This window comes from Heterocephalus glaber, unplaced genomic scaffold, assembly GCF_053883595.1.
Source record: "Heterocephalus glaber isolate CG9 unplaced genomic scaffold, H.glaber_assembly_v1.0 deba00001428, whole genome shotgun sequence".
Lineage (NCBI taxonomy): Eukaryota > Metazoa > Chordata > Mammalia > Rodentia > Bathyergidae > Heterocephalus > Heterocephalus glaber.
Genome location: NW_028258293.1, coordinates 30571607 through 30589476, shown reverse-complemented (window position 1 = coordinate 30589476; position 17870 = coordinate 30571607).

Below are 17870 nucleotides of genomic sequence, written 5' to 3'. Positions count from 1 at the left end.
AAATTGAAGACATTGGCACAGAGAAGGTAAATGGCTTGGCCAGGATCAAGCAGCAAGCCAGCACCATTCACTGCAGCTTTTTGGACCTCAGTTTCCTCATCTATACAGTGGTCCCTCTCCTTTGCCTGCCATGAAGTCAGCTGGGAGCTGACAGACAGGGAGGGTGATGTCTAAGAAAATCCAGAAACACACAGGCTTCTTGCTGGCTGCATCTTTGGGACCATAAACCCCAGGACTTGGACCTGGTGGTGAGACATATCTCAGACCACAGCACTAGGTGCCCCACCCCAGAGTGCTCTCCTGCAGCAGGCTGGAGTGTCAGACTTTTGTTGCTGTGACCAACATGAGAAAGTCAACTTCCATAAGAAAATGTTTACTTGGCTCATGGTTTTAGGGGATTCAGTCTGCGGTCGGTAGGCTCCAAGGCAGAAGCATCATGGCGGGAGGAAAGCTGCTCTCCTCCTGGCAGTCAGATAAGTAGATAAAGGGGGGAAAGGCCAGAGAGGAAGTGGCCAGGGGCCAGATATAGTCCCCAAGGTCATTCCCCCATGACCCACCCAGGCACACCCAGAAGTGTGTTTTACTAAACTCCTAGGTGTCTCTTAAGCCAATCAAGTTGACAATCAGGATTAACCATCCCAGCTGATGTGGGAGAACAGACCAGCTCCTCTTCCTGCTCAGCAAGCCTGGTGGAAGAGCCAGGGAAAGGGTTAGGCACTGTCCCACACCCCTCATGAGCCTGGTGCCTCCATATCCCCTGGAGGCTGGGGACAGGGTGCCCTACACCATCCTGAAGTTCAGCATCCATCTTCCAGAGAGCCTGGTCATACAGAATAGCACACCCAGCTCTGAGTTAGAGGTGAGCTCAAAGGAGACAGAGGGAGGAGAGGTGGAGAGAGGCTGACTCCCACTACACAGCTCAGCCTAAAGCTGTGAGGCCCTGCTATAGCCTCACTCCGCATGTGTCAGATGGGGTATTAACCCTTTCTTGGTAGGAAAGTCCGAGTGAGAGTTGGATGAGCTCATGTACAATGCAGGGGCCCTCAACGACCTTAAAGTCCTCCCCAGGCCTTTCTCTCTCTTGGCCTCTAGCCATCCATCTGCTTGCTCGGGATGAAGGATCTAGAAGGCTACCTTTTGCTCTTCAAGCTCACCTGTCACCTCCCCAGCTTTCAGCAGGGAGCCTAACAAGACTGAGGAGGATCCCCAGAACATTAGGAGTTGCCTGGACCCTGGAGTGGGATTTCAGGGTCCCCTGGAAGCCTGCAGAGTCTGGCAGAGCACCCCCCACCCCAACTGGAGCAGCTTGGAGCAAGGCCAGGCCTGCCGGGCTGGAAATGAAAACTGCCAGGGTCTGGGGTGAGGGGCAGGGGGAGCGGGGGTCTGTCACCCGCCAGGCGGACAGGATGAGCCAAGTCTAAATAAATCACTAACACAGGGGTGGAGAATTCCTTGAACAGGAGCCCAGGATTATGGACAACAGAGGAGAGGGAGGGAAGGGGACTTTCAGGAGAGCCAGGCGCCGCCCCCCCACCCTCGCCCCCCGCAGCCTACGGCTGTGTGATGACTGGCTGCGCAGGGTGGGGCCAGCCTTGTGCAGTGTGGGAGCCTCCTATGCCCAGGCCCAGCCCCTCCAACCATGCCTGAGAAACTCCAAAAGCCCCGCGCTTTTCCGAGGGGAGGGAGGTGTTGAAAGCTGCATCCTGCTCCAGGGCTGAGCCCAGGCCAGAGATAATATCCCGGGCATGTGGGAGAACAGAAGAGTGGAGAACGGAGGGGCTGGGCCTCAGCCACCCCTCCCTCCGTGGGTGTCCCCCAGCTCTATACCCCAGCAGGGGATGGGCTGCTCCCAGCCCGAGGGGGCCTGGCTGTGTCCTGCTGGGCCCTCTCCACGCTGGCCCAGGGCAGGGTCCAAGATGGCTCCAGGTGAGGAGAAACAGTTGGAGGCTGAGGTCTGGGGCCAGCTCAGGTCATCCTAGGACCCCCTCTGCTCCTCCCTGGACCTCAGTTTCCACATGTGGAAAATGGAGAGGGGGCACCTCTAAGGGTCTCCAAGTGCTGACAGGGCCTGTGCTGGGTTGTGCTGTTCAGCCTTTAGCAGCAGCTCCTGGGGCAGGAGTTGGTGGCTTTTGGACAGACAGATGGACAGATGTGTGCCTGAATAGGACAGGAGAGGACCCACACTGCCTGCGTTCCAGGCACAGGTCCAGAGAAAGTGACTCTGTTTCCTATTCAGTAATGATGGCTCAGTAGTCTTGCACTTCTCATTGGCACCTTTATAGGGAGGAGTCCCGGGGTCTTGGCCCCTTCCTGACATCTTCTCCGTAGCCCCATTTGACTCGTTAGAGAACAGACTCAGCAAGGAAAGAGACCAGCCCACAGGCACAGGGCCACTTAGAGCAGGGTCTAGGGCCAAACCCATGCCAGGGTCTCTCACCAGCTGGTTCAGTTTCTTGCTCACTGGGGACCTTAGAGCACACACACCCCTCAGGCTTTGAATCTCCCCAAGCCACTGCCTCAGCATCCAACCTTCATAGCCAGAGAAGGCTGAGGTCCATAGCCAGCAGGACCCTGAGGTATATGGGAAGGTGTGTCCAGGAGGACCGGAAGAGGGGATGGGAGCAGGCTGGAGATGGCTGATCCAGGAGGGCATGGGAGAGAATGGCCCTGGGAAGCAGGGGCCAGGCAACTGGCACTGTGGGATCACCCTGCCTGCTCCCTTACCGTGCAATCTGGAGACAGAGGAAGGGCCTGGAGCGGTGCACCATGCCACTGCCCACCTCCCTCCCACCTTATGCTGAAATCAGAGATTTTGGGGTGCTCAGGGACAGGGCCAAGTGACACTTAACCCTCCACAGTGTGTACATGCTGAACCCACGAGGAGGTCTGGGCACCACTCAGCATCAGGACCAGCAAACTAGTGCTATGTCCTCTGTAGGCCAGGGGACTGCCCAACCCCCCCGTATGGCCACCTCTTCCTGGCACTTGCTTCGTTCACTCCTCACAGAAGCCTAAGGTGAGACACGTACTTACTGATTGATGGGTGAGGATACTGGAATTTGGAGAGGTTGTCACTTGCCCAAGGTCACACAGCCAGCAAAAGACAGAGCAGAAACTTCAACACAGGTCGATGGGTCTCAGGTTGGGAGACCTTCCCAATACTTCCCTTTTTGCCACCCCTACTCTGCACCCCAACCCCTGCCCTTGGTCCAGAAGACTGGAGAAGGGAGATCTGCCCTGGAATCCTCACTGGCCTCAACAGGGGGACACTCTGGTGTAGGGGTACGGCCTGACCCACAGCCCTGTCTCCCAGGTGGATACCAGGCGCCTCCTTGGAGAGCAACAATGCCCTGTCCTTTGGTTCCTTTTGAGACAGGGTGGGGGCTAGCAATGTGGTCCCAAGTAAGATTCGCAAAAGCACCATGTTTTAACAGTGCCGGGTTGAAGCCTCTGTCCCTCCTCACCCCGACTTGTACTGTGTTTTCTTCTCAGCCACAGCTGTGCTCATTCTGGCATTTGGCTAAGGGCAGTTTCACGCAGGCTGCTCTAGTCTGGGGACGTCCTGACGTGGCTGTGGTCACGTGATTGCTGACCATGCTGGTGCAGAAGGGCTTTTCAGAGTGCTTGCACTTACAACCACACCATGGCCCTGTGGTGCAGGGCCTCATGTCAGGCGTGACATCTGCATGTCCTACAGGCTCTGGCAGGGGCAGGGCTGGAAAGTGGCAGAGAAGTGAGGTTTGAGATGAGAGAGCAGATCCAGGCCTGTGAAGACTCCTCTGATCACCTGATTATGTCAAACATAAGCAGAAGATTTGGTTCTCATGGATGCATACTCAGCACAGATGTTTTCTCCCTCCTGGACACACTCAGATGTTTTCTGCCACCTGGACATACTTGGTAAAGCAGTGGGTTTAGCTATCAATACACTACTCAGTTTTTTCTTTTCTAATCACACAAAATATAATTTTTTGAAATTCCTGTGTTCTTGGCAAACCTGCAGCAGTACCACACACAGTAAATGTGCCTGTCCATTGGTTTGCATGTTTTTTACACCTCAACTGATGGGGCTTTGCATTAGCATCCCGCATCCGATGCAGGCTGGCTGTTCTAGACAAATGGCAGGCATCTTTCTTTCTTTTCCCAACAAGGGTCCTCCACATTGTATAATCTGTAGTTTATCATAACCCTGGCAATACTTTCTCTCTGGCTGTAGATCATGTGACCATAGGCAGGGACTACTGACCTGGCTCGCACCCACAGGCCTCACCTGCCCCTTTGGTCCCCTGACCCCAGACACTTCACAAGTGAGTCATCTTCCTTCCCAGGCCTCCTTAGCGGGCAGCAGTTCAGCAGGTAGTGCCCCGGGCCTGTGAAGGGCCAGGAGGTGGCTCGGCAGGAGCAGGTGCTCAGGGTCCCTCCCATCCCAGGCCTCCACAGCTGCACTGCACATGGCTGATGAAATCCCCAGGAGCTCAGCCTGCTAGGAAATGAGCCTGCAAGACTGGCTCGCAGCAACGGACCCTCTGCAGCCTCCCTCCTCACTGGGCCTCAGCCTTGACGGGCACCGCGGTACACAGCTCCACAGGTGAGGGCTCCACCCTGCTCCAAAAACCCCTTTTGAGCCCTGGCCAGTCACAGCCAGGAGGGTGTTCATGTGGGTGAGTGTCTGCCTCTGTGTGACCTCCAACCACCTGCAGCTTTGGGGTCTGCCCTTGTATCACATGTGACAACTCAACCTCCTCCCACACTCCTACCCATCCTTCATATCCCATTGCTCTTCTTTCACGTTCCTTGCTCCCTGCCTCACCTTCAGAGTTCAGGCATTCCCACACAGGGCAATTATCTACCTACAGGTCCCAGATAGGGAGCCTTAAGGGAAGGGACAAGGTGCAGTCTGCTCTGTGCTCCAAGGACCGAAGAGCAGAGGGTAGGCACTGAGGCTGGGCCCAGAAGAGGTTTACCAACTGCCCGCCTGCCTGATGAGCATGCTGGACCAGGGGTGGAGTGGGAGGCACACTTGAGACTCTTCTATACTCCTCCAGCTCTCAGTACCTCCTAGGATGGACACTTGCTCCTGTCCTCTGCCTCCCACAGCTCCAGGCTCTGACTTCTCAGATGCATTGTCTGCCTTTGTCCTTTGTCTCAAAACACACACTCTCTCTCTCTCTCTCTCTCTCTCTGTCTCTCTCTCCTCTCTCCTCTCTTCTCTCTCTCCCCTTGTTATGTTTCCCAGGCTGGCTTTAAACTCCTAGGCTCAAGTGATCCTCTTGCCTCAGCCTCCTGAGCAGCTGGGACTACAGGTGCACAGCATTGTGCTAACTCCAGCCTTTCCTCTGGATTTCTTGGTTCGCTCCCAGATCTGTGACCATGTCTTCTTGGTCCCCCTTCTTCTCTCCCCCTTTTCTCCCACCTCTAAAACCCCCAAGTCTGAGCTCAATTCTCCCACTCTGCAGTCTTTCTCTGGCTAACACCAACGAACTCTTGTCTGCACATCTAGTGGCTACCAATGTTCTCCCTTTTGAGTGTGACATGTCTCTGTCTGAAAAATCAGAACCTCGACCTTTACCCCTGCCTTTGTTCTTTGCTTCCCAGCCCCATCTACCTCTATCCCAGCCTGCAGAACCAACACTGTTGCCTGGGCTACTCTACTTCCCTGTCTACTCCTCCACCCTCAGCACCCACTGCACTTTCTGAAAAAATAAATAAATAAAATCAACCTTGGTGAAGAATAATTTACATACAATAAACTACATCCACTTAAAATGCACATTTATTGTCCTCATATTTCTCAGCGTATTGAGCTTTTTTTCTCATGACTCCTTTATTCCTGGTCTCACACTTGCCATCTGCAGGGAGGATCTCATCCCATCTGTACAGTCAGGCTGCTTGTATCTTAGTAGTTAAAGTGTATTTCTAATGTACAGCATAAAATTTGTTCTTGATTTTGTTGATTTGGTCTATCTCTGCCTTTTGACAAGAATATTCATTTCATTTGCATTTATTGTAATTATTGGCATGGTTTTGTTTATGTCTGGCACTTTCCTATTTTCTTAGTCTCATCTGGGTCTGGTCCTCAGTTCTTCCTTTCTGGCTTTCTTTGGTGTTAACCAAATATTCTTTAGTATTCTATTCTGAGCTTCTTCAACCTGAAGAACTTCCTTTAGCATTTTTGGTTATAAGTAACTCTTGGTGATAAGTTACTTCCTTTTTGTGTATCTTAAGAAATGTCTCATTTGCACTTTTATTTTTGGAGAGTAGTTTTTAAAAATAGAATTATTGGGCCGAGGATTTAGCTCAGTGGTTCCCGCACCTGCCTCGCAAGTACAAGGTCCCGAGTTCGATCCCTGGTACCAAAAATAAAAATAGAATTATTGGTGATAGTTGTTTTTTCAGCACTCTGTGTTCCAATATCTTCTGGTCCCATTGTTTCCAATGAGAATTAAGTTATTGCTATTAATTGTATCATGATTCTTCAGTATGATCTTTCTATTTTCTTATGGCTGATTTCAAGATTTTTCTTTATCTTTGGCTTTCATCAGTTTGAATATTATGTGCCCAGATAGTTTTCTTTGCTTAAAATGTGTAGAGATTCTTAAATCTCAAAATTTTTTGCCAAATTTGGGGAATTTTAGCCAGAATATGTTCAAATACCCTTTCCTGCTTTTCTTCTCCTACTACTCTGCTTCTGGTATTCCATTTACACATATTTTGGACCTCTTAATATCTCTTAGGTGTTAAAGGCTCTGTTCACTTTCCTCCAATCTTTTATAGTTTTTTTCAGATTAAGTAATCTCTGTGCTGATCTATCTTCAGGGTCAGTTATTTTTTTTCTGATACCTGTTTTCTCTATTGTTGAGCTCAGCCTGTGAAATTTCCATTTCAATGATTTGTATTTTTCATCTGTGTAATTTCCATCTAGTCTATTTGTGTGTGTGCTTTCATTTTTCTGTTGAGAATCCCTCTCTGTTCATTCATTACAACCACTTTATTCTTCAACTCTTTCAACACATTTTCCTTTTGTTATATTTATAAAGCTATGTTGAAGAGTTTGTTGCTAAATTTAACATTTATGCCCAATCAGAATCAGACACTGATGTTTTCCTTTTTTCCCCTTAGTTTGGATTATATTTTCCCGTTTCTTTGCAGTCTGAAAACTAGATATTGTAGTAATTCTGGGTTTTAAAAATCCTCTTCTGATGACTGTTGGTATTTATTCTGGTGGGAAGTCAATTTGCCAGAATTCCAATGACCAGGCTCATTGCTGACAGCTTCCAGTCCTGCTTTTTTCACTATAGCTCTCAGGAGTCTTCTGGCACCCAAGGATTTGGGAAGTTTGTATTCAGCTGTTGTTGCTCAGTTTTCTATGGTTCCCTTGTTTCTGTGGATTCTCCCCTAAATTTCCAGCTAATCTGCCAGTCCTGTACTCGGTCCTCAACCCCTCAAGCCAGCTAGGCTTTAGCTTTCTGTTCCATGAGCTATACGTGGATTGGTTCACTTTATAAAAGGCAATGCACTCACATATCCTACCCAGCCCAGGCCGGCTCTGTCTTTCATGGTTAGCTTCTCTCTTGTCCTTGGCTTTTTTCACAAGGCCCTCTAGCGTTTGAGTAAAGATTTAGACAGAGTTTGTGGTCAGACTTTAAGTTTTAGGCCAACATCTGCAGTTCTCTCACTCCCAGGATATTCCCCCTTAAATTTTCAGCTGCTTTTATAGCTCTGAGCTTATTCTGCCACCTAAAGTATAAGGCTATGGTTTTCCACCAGCTACAGCCTGGAGCTTGGAGCACACTCATGATTCTTACCTCTGCTAGCTGCAGTTTCTCAAGAGTAGACTTTCTTCTAGTTTCTGTTTTTTAAAGACATTTTACAGGGTCTATAAGTAATTATTTTTCAGAAATATCTTGTCCAGATTTCATAATTGATATCTGCAGGCAGGTTCATGTGACTACTTCATACTACCACCATTACAAGAAGTTTCTCCCATGTACTCTTTTTAAACACACTAAAGCATGTCACTCTCCATGTTTGGGACTCTTCAAAGATTCCCTATTGCACTGAAGATCGATTACAAAACCCCTTCTGAGACCTATAACACCAAAAAAGTAAGGCAGATTATTTTTTAAGGTCAGAAATTCCTACAGACCCCCTAAGTTTGAAAACTCATTTTTATTTGTAATAGTGCCTAAATAAGTCTATGCCAGGATTGGATCTTTTCCTTTTCCATTTTCTTCCTGGGGCCTGGCACACACTGAAGCCAGAAACTGGGGCGGGGGGGCCATTTGGGAATGTAGCCAAGGTGAGTGAGAGACAGAAACTCTTTCGGCACAAGGGTGCCAGCAGGGGCTCTATCTTAGTACTGAAAATGACCACTTTATCTGGCAGATGATCTGGTCCAAAGCCCAGTTCCTTCTGCCCAGACCCTCCCGAGGGGAAAGAGAGGCCAAGGTGGAAGCAAAGGGTGAGGAAAATTCAGAGATTAAAAGCATCAAGAAAGTATTCAGAGGGAGAGGGCCTAGCAGAGAGGGCCTGGCCAGAAGGTGCCCAAGGATGTGGGACAAAGACCGAGGTTGGGGACAGGAGAATGAAGACCTTCTGTGGCCTCTCTGGTCCCATCACAGGGATGGCAGGTATGCTCCAACCCTGAAGTGAAGACTGTACATTTCCTCCTGAATCCTGCAGTTAGGGGGAGAGGTGGCAAAGAGTTACAAAGAAGAATTGTTCAGCATAGATCTCCACCTCTCATTTTACTCTCAAGCATATTTTACAAACAAAACCTAAATATAAACTAATGTTTATAGCTCTCTGACAACCATAAAACCAAAACAAATGTATAAATTAAAACCATACAAGAGTACTAAGCAAATTAAATTCATATTAGCAATATTAATTTAATGTGATAGATGTTTCCACGAAACAAAATAACTCTCCCTCCCCTGAATCTGGCATGTCCTGCCACACACAAGCCCTCAGCTCTGCTGAGCCCATGCACCACGTGCCATGTACTGTGATGCCTGGCTTCTCCTGCTCTGAGCTCTGCAGCCTTTTCTCTGCTGCAGCCCTGACATCATGTGGCCTTCACTCAGCAGGAACTCTTTGTTACATGCCCTGTGGGCCACCGTGTCCCTGCTCCACAGCAGTGAGAGCAGCCTGCTGAGGTCAGGCAATAAAGTGAGTGTTTTCATTCCTCTGATCCTGTCATCTCCCTATTACTGTCGCCAGGGCAGGGTGGACACAGCCCAAAACAACAAAGGGAATGAAGTGCTGAGTGTCTCCAAAGCCAAGGTCAGGCTTTGTTGAACAAGAAAAGGGTTTGTGAATTCTGATATTCTGAGCAGACAGAGTTTGGAGGATTTTGAGGGAGAGAGAGAGAGAGAGAGAGAGAGAGAGACACCATGGAGGAGAGAATGCAGGCTGTTGATGACACAGGAAGACTTTTCTCACCTTTAAAAAGGAAGTGGAAGTTTGAATAGCTGCAGTGGAAGGGGCAAAACTAGATCCCCAAATTGAAGGACTGGTGGAGCCAGACAGAAACCCTCCCTCCTGTTTCTGTCCCCTTCTGGGTTCTATGTGGGAAATGGAGGCCTGACTGCCCAGGCCTGGCCAGGATACCCTAGGCCAGGGCCAAGGAAACTTGAACACTTACCACATAGAAGAAAAGTTTTAATTGGAAATGGCAGCATTGCCTTGAAGTGGCAAGATAAAGGCTTTCTGCCACCAGCTGAAGAGGGCGCTCCTGAGCTTGGTGGAGCACAAGCATGGGGGAAATAAGGCTACCTTTCTGCGCATCTGGGTGGGGACTCTGAAGAAAAGCCTGAGGGGATGGGGATATTACTTGTGCCAATGGGATGGTCCCCATGGGTGTCCTGGGGTAGGCCAGCCCTGAAGCCTAGTCCCAGTGGGGCCATCTGGAAGGTGGGTGTGTATTTTTATTGCTAAAATAAAAATAACTGTCATCAGTATTCAAATGCAAACTATAACAATCTGAAGTAGGAGAGGCCCACACCTTCTTGGTCTTGTCACTGTCATTCATGATGCCAGCCTTTGAGTCCTTCAGTAACATTGTGTTCCTTTTTCCCCAGGCTCTGCATAGCTGTTCCCTGGGCCTGGGTGGCTCTGTCTGGCTTAAGTTTCGGTTTGAATTTCGCTTCCTCAGGTACTTGCCTGAGACTCCAGAGGCCCCAGAAAAGTGGACTCCATGCCACACCCTTCTGGTTGCCTATGAGTTGTTCACCCAGGGCTGGACCAACAGGTGGCGCCCAGCCAGTGCTGACTACCACTGAATGAAAGGAACTGAGGCCTGTAGCTCTGAGGTCATGAAGAGAGGTGACCAAAAGGCTCTGGTTTTGTCTCAGTTCTGTCACTTTAGCTCTGGGAACTGCCTCCATCTGTAGAATGGGCATTCAGCATCCCAATACTGATCTATCAACTTTTCCCAAGTGCTCACTGTGCCTTTTCCTCCGGCTCTAGCTGGAGCTCCCAGTGTACTAGGGCTGACAGATGGGGGGACATGCCTTCAGAGAGGGCATTTAGGGAGGACTGCTGTGGAAACCCACACCAGTGGTGGGAGGAAGGCCTACCTGTTGGGGTAAGGGGATGGGATGGGGAAGATGTCAGAAGGACTTTGAAGAGGAAAGGAAGGGGCTGAATTCAGTCTACACAGGGTTGCTGTGGGTCAGGGGGAGAGACATTCCAGTCAGGGACACCATGGGGACGAAGGCAGGAGCCTTTGGGACATTCTGGGAATGACAAGTGCATCCATTTGGCTCTAGGTAGGCTATGTGCTAGAAGGCACAGGGGTGAGCAAAGGACTCCCAGTTGCCTGTTGCCGATTATCCACATGAATCCAGTCTCATCCACAGCGCACTTGCACCCCACCCCAGCTCAAACAAGCATTTCATCTGTAAATATTTCACTGTGCATCTCTACCCAACAAGTGCTGGTTCTTTCCTTTTCTTTCTTACTTTCTATTTATTTATTTTTATTTTTTTATTTATTTGGGTTTTTTTTTTTTTTTTTTTTTTTTTGGTACCGGGGATCGAACTCTGGTCCTTGCGCTTGTGCAATATTTTTATTTTTTGAGGAAGGGTCTCACTACATTGCCCAGATTGGCCTCAAACTTGCAATCCACCTGCTTCAGCCTCCCCAGTAGCTGGGATTATAGGCATGTGCTATCATGTCTGGCTAGCAACAAGGACTTCAAAAAAAAAAAAGGTAGGTGTAGTGGCACATGCCTGTAATCCTAGCACTCGGAGACTGAGGTAGAAGGATAGCAAATTCAAGGCCAGTATGGGTAACTTATCCACTTGGCAAGATCCTGCCTCAAAATTTAAAAAAAGATAGGGATATAGCTCAGTGTAAAAGGCCCTGGATTCAATCTCCCTGACCCCAAAATAAAATCATAACACTATCAATCACATCTGAAAGATAGCAAGGCTTCAATATAATATTTAGTCAGTACTTACATTTTGGTTGTTCCTTAAGTTTTATTTTCAGTTTAAATTTAGTTTACAGGAACCAAACAAGGTTCAAGTGGGATTGATTGATGTGATTCTTTTTAATGGATTTTCCTTTCTTCTATTCTTCTTGCAATATATTTATTGGAGAAGCCAGGTGGTTTGTCCTGAAGTGCCCCACCCCTCCCAATTTGGCTTTTCCTGGCTGCTTTCTCCTGATGCTAATATGCTCATCTGCTCCTGCATTTCCTGTAAACTGGGAGTCAGATCTAGGGCAGAGCCACCACTAGTAAAAATGTGAGCTGCATCTGCAAGTCACATTAGGAATTTAACTTCGAGTGGCAACATTGTAAGAAGCCAAAAGAAGTTGATAACATTAACTGCAATAATATACTCTACTTAATGTATCCAAAATACTATCATTGCAACATGTAATCAATATAAAGTTGGTATAAAATTATTTACTTCTTTTTTAAATACAATGTCTCTGAAATTCAGTGTGTATTTTATACTTATGCAAATCTCAACTTGGACTGGCCAATCTTTTATTACTTAAGAGCTGGATGTGGCTAATGTCTAAAGTACTGGGTGGCACAGATGGAGGTTGGATGATATTCAGGGTCAAATTTTTGCCAAGAACACTTCATGGTGCTGTCTTTTCCCATTGAGAGGCATGAAATGTTCAGTTGTTTCCTCTTTGTTTCATTAGCAGCCATTGGTGATCACTGTCTTTGATGGTTAATTCATTCAGATTTACAAGTGGTAAAGGTCTAATTCTATGATCCCTTCTGAATCTTCTGTCTTGGAATATTTTTCCAAGAGAACTCCCCCTGACCAAGTATTTGGTTAGCTTGTGTAGACAGTACACAAAGCAAGGGGAAGGCTGACTCTTCCTTCTGCTTCATGGTTCCTGGAGGAGCTGAGCTTTGGCAGGCCAGGTCACTGGGTCTACTGTGTGGAGCGTGGGCTGAAGGTACACAGGTGGCGGAGAGAGCCTGGGGAGGAGGTGATCATACTGTAGGTGGCTCCCTCAGCTCCAGTGAACCACAGGCAGCCAGCCAACCCCTCCCTTACGTCTCAGGCATCCCTGCCAAAAGGCCCAAGAAGCTCTCAGCCACTCTCTGGAGCCCTTTCAGCCCTAGCCTATCCCTGGCCCACAGCCTCCTACCCATGCGCAGTCAGCTCCAGGCTGCTCCCACCCTTGTCTCTCCCTCCAGTCCACACCACACTCAGGGGCCCTCTCTTTCTGTTACCCTCCATGTTCTCTGGGACCTTTCTCCTTTTGTTGTCCCACCTCCTCCTTGCACCTGACTGTACTCCTGTACTGGTTTCTTTGGATTAGCACCAACAGGCCATCCTCCCTCTAGCTCACATTCCCCTCCAATGTCCATCTGTCTTCTCTCTCCACCTCTTTACAGGTAAGTTTCTCGCAAGAGTTGTCTACACTCACTGTCTCCTTCCTCACTGTCCATTCCAGTTGCTTTCTCCTTGCTCCTCCAACCCAGAAATGGCTCTTATGGAAGTCACTGAGGGCCTCAAGGCTGTGCCCTGTCCTCACTCCCATCGTGCCTTATCTTTCACCCTGGTTATCCTTTGCAGGCTCCATGGTTTCCCTTCCCACCTTCTTCCTGAGCTCTGCTTCAGTCAAAGCTCCTCTGTTGCGGCCCCTCTTCTGCTCACCCTGTGCCTGGACCCGTGGCAGCCCCTACCCCTCGTCCAACCACAGATGTCCTCTTACCGCTGTCCCATCCCCTTATACTCTTTGCTTCTTTCCCTTCTGGTCTCAGCCACATAGCTGGCAGCTCCCTGAGGGCAGTGCAGCGTTTCTCTTGTGCATGTCTCCCCTGGAGCCCCTGCCAGGGCCTGGCAATGCCTCTGTTCTCACTTCTTAGCTTGGCTGGTAGCCCTGCTCCATGAATGCCTGTTAGACATTGCTAAGTTGAATCTTCAAAAAAGTCCCCCACCCCTGCCAGTGTCTTGTGTCTTTGAGTTACAATTTACATGGTGGACCTTGTGGACTTTGAGCAGTTATCTCGCATTTCTGTACACAATTTCTCCTCTGCAAAATCGGACTCGTTCCACAGTTCAATGCTTATAAGGTGCTGAATTTTCCCTCCAAGCACATGGTAATGTCATCCCAAATCTGCTCCTCCTCCTTAGCAAGGGGTTGCTGAATGGGGAAGGGCTGGGTGTGGCTGCCAGATGTTTGGAGGGGGTAGGCTCGATGGGGCATGGGGTGCAGAAGGAAGAGCACTGGGGAGAGGTTAGGGCCTGGTCTAGTCCCAATATGGCCCTGGGATCTATGTGATCATGTGCAGGTCACCCTCTCCTGGAGGATTCTTGTGGACCCCTGGGTCAAGTGGTGATGGTAACACCTTGCCCACATCCTAAGGGTTGTCATCAGGATCAAAAGCCATCACATGGGGGATGGGGACGGGGAAAGCATCGTGCATGTCTGAGGGTCACTGCCTCACTAGGGAGAAAAGGCAGGCATCGCAGGCCAGGCAGGTCAGGGCAGCAGGTGGCCCTGGCACTGGCTTCTCAGTTGGAGGGGCACATTAGCACCCAGGATGCTCACCGACCATCTACATGACAACCCCTCAAACAACACATCTTTTTACTGTTTACAAAAACTCAGTTTTAGGGGCTGGGGATTTAGCTCAGTGGTTTCGCTGCCTGCTGTGCAAGCGCAAGGACCCGAGTTCCATCCCCGGTACCAAAACCAAAACAAAACAAAACAAAACAAAAAACAACTCAGTTCTATACTTACTTGATCCTGGGACACTTCTGTCCCTAAAGGCCATGACTTTTGAGGCCAACAGTGCTGTGAGCACACTGGGTCCCCACAGAGCTCCCAGGGGACCAAGGGACTCACAGGTGTGACACAACTCTGGGGTCTATGTTCTGTCTTGTTCACACTCTCCAACCCTTACTACATAGAAACCCTGGTCAGAAACAGGCAGTCATCAAATGGTTTAGCTCAAATTTCCTCTCAAATAGGCAGAGTGGTAAGTCAGAATGCTCTCCTGTGCTGCCTTGCTCTGCACTTCAAGGTAACTGGAGACAAGTTTTGAAGAACAAATATAAATTTGCTCCTAGGGCAAGAGGACCCTCTGTCCAGGATCAAGAGAAAACCTGAGCAAAGGGCTAATGCCACTTTACAGAGGAGCAGATGGCTCAGAAAGATGGTGCCTTGTCTGGGTCACACAGCCAGTGAATGACAGCACTGGGATGGGATCTCTGGACTTGCTCTTCTGCTGCTGGGGGCTGCTCACTCAAGGACCCTATTGCTTCCTTCCCGATTCTCCTGTCTGCTTCTTCCTTGGGTCATGTTCTCTCTGTCCACTCCCACCCTCCATGCCTTTCTGAGTTGCTGCTGCATTTAAAGGGGGAACTGAAAGCTCCTTAGAATTGTGTTTTATACACAGGAGCCGAAGGCTGCCAACCTGCCACTGTCCCCTTGTAGTTCTGTGGCTAGCATGGCTGCAGCTATTTCACTAACTAGCTTTTTCATTTTTATCGAGATGCATGACCCTTCTATTTCTGGATTGCTGACATTGCCAGCCTCTAAAAAAAGTGTGGAATTACTTTATAGACATGTATTTTTCATTCATTTAAAAGCCTCAAGGCTCAGCTGTCTATCTAAAAATTGTAATTAGATGTGATGGGGTGGGGGGGAGAAAGCTTTCATTTTGAGAAAAATCAAGAGCTCTGGGCACCAATTCAGCACCCCATGAGCAGCCAGAAGCTGAGTTAGAGAATATGGTGGGCCTTCTAAGCTCACCTGCCAGTTGTCAAACAGCAATTAAGTGAACTAGGTCTACAGGCCAGTCTCAGCACCCACCATCTCCAGCACACCCCATCACACTTTACATCTGTTCAGAGCCTGGCTTTGCAGAAGCACAGTTTCAGCCCTGGTGTTCATCCTGTGTGCACAGAATAGTATCTGTACTCGTGACGCCAATGAAGCCTCACACAGCTCACACAAGGAATCTTTGTTGAATGTCTAACTCCTCCCATGGTGCTTTGTAAAGACCATTAAGCGCTCCCATTAAAATGTTTATGTTGTAGCATAAATGTGGTGGTAGTGCACACCTGTAATCCCAGCACTCTGGGATGCTCAGGCGGAAGGACTGCAAGTATGAGGCCAGCCTGGGAAACTTTGACATCAGCTCTAAATTATGAATGAGTGAAAGAAGGAAGAAAGGAAGGAAGAAAAGTAGGTAGGTCTGGGAATGTAACTCCTATTGAAGGGCCCTGGGTTCATTCCCCAACACCCCCCAAAGTTTATGCTTGGCATGGTGGTGCATGGCTGTAAGGCCAGCACTCTGGGAGGCAGGAGAATCTCAAGTTCAAGGGCTGCCTGTGCAACTTAGCAACACTTTGTTTCAAAATAAAAAATAGAAAGGGTTGGGGATATAACTCTGTGCAAAGGCCCTGGGACTGATCCTTAGTATGAAAAAGAAAAAGAAAAAGAAAAGAATTATCTCTTTCAATATTCTATCAATTCTGTGGGGTAGGGGTTTATCCTTACTTGACAGATTAGGAACCAGATTCAGAGAGATTCAGGGTCTGTGCCCAAGCTACAATAGGAATCCTTGACAAGTCTCTGGGGTCCTTCCCATCACTGTAAAGTGGTCTTCCACAGGACAAAGGGCACCAGCACTGAAGGACCATCCATGATGGTGTAGGTCCCATACAAACATAATTGGTAAGGGAAAGGTTCTTTCATTTTTTACAGATTAAGACACAGACAGGGCTCTTAGTCAATGACTTGATTAGGGTCATAACTACAAAGTGACAGCACTGCAGAGAGGTGACCAGCTGCCATGTGACATTCAGAACCCAGCTTCTAGAGACGAGATGGCACTGCACCAGACCATACTGTAAACCCCAGCCTGGCTCCATGCATACACAAAAACATCAGGCACATGAGGATGCACTTCTTTTTCCCACATAGATTTGTTTCCCAAACAAAAAGATTAGGCCAGGGATTTAGTTCAGTGGTTCTGCTGCCTGCCTTGCAAGCATAAGGTCCTGAGTTCAATCTCTAGTACCACCAAAAAAAAAAAAAAAAAATTAACCTGGTTCAAGCAAGGCTCACCAGAATTCATCCTCCATTGGGCTGCTAGTTGTAATTCCCTGAATTACTCTTTTGCTTTTAAAATCCTGGCAAGAATGGCCCACTGATTATCCGATTTCTCCCCAAGTCCTCCCAATGGGCTTCCCCTTCAATTTCTCCTCTCACCCTTCTTCACATCCTTTTTGGCCCCAGGCACAGAAACCCCTGCTGTTTTCCAAACACATTCAAGGGGCTGCCTTGCCTCTGGGCCTCTGCCCATGCTGTTCCCTCCGTCTGTAATGCCAGATCTTACATATCTTTCATTCATGTAACTCCTATGAATCTTTTACAGTCCTGGAGCCAGAATTAACAGCTTTCTTTGCATTTCACAGCATGGTTATACATCTCCATCATAGAATATATCACACTGAGTTATAATTAATTGTTTCTTTTTTTTTTTTGGTACCTGGGATCGAACTCGGTTCCTTGCACTTGCAAGGCAGGCGGCAGAACCACTGAGCTAAATCCCCGGGCCAATTAATTGTTTCTTAGTATGGTTGTGTCCACCACTGGAGAATGGGGCAGAGGTCAAGGCTTATTAATCTGTGTATGAACTTTGTTTAGTCCAGTTTCGCACATGGACACGTGTGCATGCACACACACATACACACCATGCATTTAATAAATACTGAATGGCAAGGCTGAGTGTTTAAGAACAAGATTTTCATAGTTAACCTAGCTTCAACATGAAATTCAAAACAATGAAGACAGGACTCCAACACAGCAGGGAAATAACATACACTTTTAACTCTCAAAATAAATACTAATCAGTTTTATTTTATAAATACAGATGCTAAGTTTTCTTCCAATTACCAACAGATCAATTTCACATGCCATTTATTATTCGTAGTGGTTAAAAAAATTATTTGAATAACCAGTTAGGTCAGGATAAATGGGCACCATTAGAACTGCTAAAAAAATATAGCTGGGTACAATCTTCCAAAACTAATATTCTGAGGGGAAAAAAAAAATCTCTGGAATTTCTGAAGTCGTTGAGGGGAAGTGGAGAGAGAAAACAATCAAATATTCACTTGATAACATTTCCTGGCTGTTCAGTGTTTCAGCTATTGAAAACTGAAAGGGCTCTTAGCAGCTCCAAAATGGGTAGTAACAAATTTCCATTTCAACTTGTATCTTCCAAATCAATTCCATATTTAAAAAAAGTGAATTATAAGACTAATCAAAAATATTAATAGAAGACACATCATCCTGTATTTTGGCCTTGGCAACTTTAAATAGAGGCAAAATTAATTCTGAAGGTTTGGAAAATGCTGAACAACTGCTAAACAGCA